Here is a 4,779-nt window from a genome sequence, read left to right on the forward strand (position 1 = left end):
AAGTGAAAATTGACTTTTATTGTTATTTATTAATTTTTTTTTTTTAAATATAAAATTATATTTTGATAAGTAACTATAACTTGAATGCTTTAGTTTTATGGTATCAGTTATAGGCCTTTTCCTATGCTAAATTTCCAGTTAGCTTTTATAGATCTCTTTCAACGATACATTAATATATATTTACTTATTCTTTTTTTTTTGAGCAATTAATCATAATAAAGTACGAAAAAACCCCCAGCCCCTTTTATTATATCATAAATAATAGGTTTTTTTTTATACTGATGTATTAACTATATATTTTATCGCATTGTCGTAGATTTAATAACTTTGATTTGTAACTTAAATTACGTTAAGCCATAATTTATTAAATTAATTTATTAATTTATATATATAATCTTACAATTCATATACTGTTTGTTGTTGTTATTGCAATTGTTGCTATTTTTTTTCAAAAGGTTTTAATAGACTAAATGCCGCTCACTGTATACAAGTACATTCAATTTATATGTATGTGTATATATATGTGAATACAAACTTACAATCTACGATAATAATAAGCCATTTATTTAGCAGATTATTTACGATGCAATTAATTTACAAAAAAAAAAAAAAAAAATAATTATATTCTGACAAACATATATAGTCATATACCCTTACCTACTTATTCGCATAATATTAACGTAAAGTTAGCAATAGGTGTATCTATGTTTGTTGCAAAACTGAAATGATATAAATAACAAATAAGAAATTATAGGTGGACGAGACTAACCATAAAATACCCTACACAAGTAAAATGTGATTGAGTTTTCATCGTAACACATTTATGTCGAATTGTACCTTGCCTCAGATATTCTTAAGTCAAATTTTGAAGGGGGCTTTTTATAGGGGCTAGGGTCAAAAAGAGACCTATAACTATAGAGTTCATGAGGGTCTTCAAAGCTAGTGTAGAACTTTGTTTTGCAGCTTTTTGCCGAGATAAGTGTATATAAAACATAGTTATGAACTTAAAAGGCCTATTCGCCGGGTTCAGTTATAATGAACAATAGAAGATCACGTACTAAATTTTATTGAATTATCCTTAAAATTGCGACATGCAGTTTGATTACAAGGCTTACAAGCTCTGTTCGAGGGTTCAGTTGTTTTGGGGTGAAATAATTGACCATTTTCAATAAGCTTTGTCCTTAGGGCAATAAAATAACTGAACTGAAGATGAACTAGAACTGAACTAGAACTGAACTAGAACTTAACTAGAACTGAACTAGAACTGAACTAGAACTGAACTAGAACTGAACTAGAACTGAACTAGAACTGAACTAGAACTGAACTAGAACTGAACTAGAACTGAACTAGAACTGAACTAGAACTGAACTAGAACTGAACTAGAACTGAACTAGAACTGAACTAGAACTGAACTAGGACTGAACTAGAACTGAACTAGAACTGAACTAGAACTGAACTAGAACTGAACTAGAACTGAACTAGAACTGAACTAGAACTGAACTAGAACTGAACTAGAACTGAATTAGAACTGAACTAGAACTAGAACTCAACTAAAACTCAACTGGAACTGAACTAGAACTCAACTAGAACTCAACTAAAACTCAACTGGAACTGATTACAAGGTTTACATAGAAGGGCAGACAGGCAGACGGACGGACTGAAGAACGGACAGATGGATGGACATAGCTAAATCGACTAAGAAAATGATTCTGAGATGATTGGTATACTTTAAGATGGGTATAGGACCAATATTTTTGTGCGTTACAAACATCAACACAAACCCAATATACTCTCCACGCAAAAGTGGTGTAGAGTTTAAACATGTATTGTTTTAATAACTTATAAATAATTTATGGCAATAAGAGTAATAAAAATTTTTATTAAAAACTTGTAAAGAAAAATATTATTTTGGGGCATGTCAGATGCCCTACAATGATTTTTATAGATCCTCATCATTATACATACTTACTAGTATTTGATTTAAACTATCGCTATCAGAAATCCGTTTGGATGCGTCTACACCGATCTTGTTTAGGTACTTTTGTATGAGTTATAACTTGTAAGTGGTTACTTGGAACACAGGCTAGACTCAATGGGCTTCTGAACGACATCTCCAATAGAAAGTTTTGTCAAATTCACACATATAATTGCAGAGACTAAAAGGCCAACAAAAGTTAGAGCTCAGAGATTCTACACCGATCTTTGTTAGGTACTGAACCTAAAGCTAGAACTTAAAGCTTTATCCAAATATCTAGCTTTATCCAACGGCATCAGATATCTACATAATTTTGGAAAATTTTCTATTGAAAAAAGATCTGAAATTCTTCTAAGAATAGCACCAAAACCCATTCTGGAGAAATAAAATAAAAAATCTTCATTCTCTCAACCTATAATCACCAAACATTGTAAACATATGTCGATCATTTTTATACCCACCATCAAAAAAGATGGGAGGTATATTGATATCGTCATTCCGTTTCTGGTCTGACCAGAGCACCGCATAATCTGGTACTACGGGTGGCCAGTTGCCCTACTGGCTGATCAGTTGGTTGAGGTTCCTTCGGGATCCACGTAGTGGCTGTTGGTTGAACCCAAATTCGCGGGAAGAGTATATGTGGCGGTTAAAAGACTGATGCATGATAATAGTCAATATTTCGGTATAAGAGTTCGGTGCTGTTGCCGAAAATCAACAGATACCCCACAGAGGAGTGACTGTGGGACTAAGCGTTGGAAATGAGTTGGTGTCAATTGTATATGATACAGAATGAATGTAGAGGTATACGGGACTCGTCCACCCGTATACCTAAATGAGTGTGTCGTATGTTTTTCTCTATGAATGTGTCGAATAAATGAGATGTGTGCTGGGTTGAATGATGATGGATGAAAGGTATCATATACAAGTGATACCAATTAATTTTCCTTCCTTGTCCAGATATGTTCAGAGTTTACTCTGTTCATATACGACTTGCCACAGCGTGTCACTGTGAGTAAGAACGATGTCTACGGCTTATCGATGGATCGTGCTTCGGTCCACCGAATCAACAGAGCCATAGTATTGTGGTTGTCCTTCAACGTGACTACTTTGGCAAGAGATTAGATAGCTCGAGTACTCCAGCAAAGTACTTGCGCATGGTACCGGTCATAGCCAATGTGCAAAAATCGCCCCTTGAGTCTTCATAGAAGACAAAGGGGCGATGGTAGACCATTCTCAAGTCTACTCTGTGGATGAAAAAGACCTCCGTGAGATAAGGCCGACACGGCAGGTGCTCACGTTAAAACTATCGACAGTCTGTCGGTCTGTGTATCTACGTAAACATGGTGCGCCCGCTACAAATCGCAATTTGAAGAAAATTTGATGAAATTTGGCATATACTCTTCTTTATTTCTTTAACAAGAATCCTGTTGCATCAATACTACATAAATAGCTTTAATGTTAATCCTTCCACCAAAATGATCACAATTCTTAATACTATCAATCAGCTAATGCTGTGTAAAACAAAAGGTTAATTTTTTTTTCATTTTTAATGTAGCTCTCCATAAACTTTGATTTTATACTTATTTATTTAAAGCGATTTTTGCACAATACATCTAAATCAGTTTTGAAATGAAATAAAAGTGTTAATACTTTAATAACCCATATATCATGACATTATGACATGTTTTATTATGAGTTAATCAAAACGGAAAAAGCTAAATAAAATATTCACAAAAACAGAAATTTTTTTGTTCTCATATACCACACACATACTAAAAAAAACATAAAATATTAGGGTGGTAGTAATTTTTAGCATTAACAGAAACAAAGTCAAAGTTTGCAGCTAATATTGTTCAATAAAATGTTTAAAGTATATGTATGGATGGAGCCACCCTAATAGCAATACATTTAAGTGCAAAATAAAAATCACAGAAATATATTTTAACTAAAATCTATACACTATAAATGATACTATTAACAAGTATTATTTATACAGTGATTTAGCGATTTGCAATAAAAGATTATTATAAATTTTATTATTTATTAATTTTTTTTGTTTCGAATCAAAATGCTGTTTATTTGAGCGCAAAGTATTAAAAGTCAAAGTGATTGAATTATGGCAGACAGTGTGTTATATTGTTGAAACAATATGGTAAAATATAATATACGTTTTAATCTTAAACCAAAAAAGAAATATGACAAAAATTGAACGATTTATTAGTTAGAGGAAAAGTGTTAAGGATTATAATATTTCTTTTATTGTTAGTGTCTATTGAATAGAACCACATATGTACTTACTAATATAATTTATTTGCTGACAAAAAACTATTTGTTTTTGCAAAGTTATAGTTAACATTTAAATATTTAAATAGAACAAACACAGCTGCTGCAGATGATATCACATTTGACAGATGATTCACAAGTACTTAATATTTGGTTAACAAGATCTGGGGTTAAAGTTTATCTTTTCCTTCGAGATAACTAGTGACAGTGATAATTGTTTTAAATAAATAATACAATTATTGCGCAGCTAAATATAATATGAAATCTTAGTCGGACAAGTTAGATGGAAATTTGTAAATAAGTGAGACAGTAAAGATATTGTTTAGTAGTGAAGTTGTCAACTATGACAACAACAGATCTGTCAGCTGTACATTCAATACAAATGCATGATCAGCTGTAGTACAGCACTATTACAGTTTCAGTTCAGTTCTAGTTCAGTTCTAGTTCAGTTCTAGTTCAATTCTAGTTCAGTTCTAGTTCAGTTCTAGTTCAGTTCTAGTTCAGTTCTAGTTCAGTTCTAG

This window comes from Lucilia cuprina, chromosome 2 (genome assembly GCF_022045245.1).
Source record: "Lucilia cuprina isolate Lc7/37 chromosome 2, ASM2204524v1, whole genome shotgun sequence".
Taxonomy (NCBI): Eukaryota; Metazoa; Arthropoda; class Insecta; order Diptera; family Calliphoridae; genus Lucilia; species Lucilia cuprina.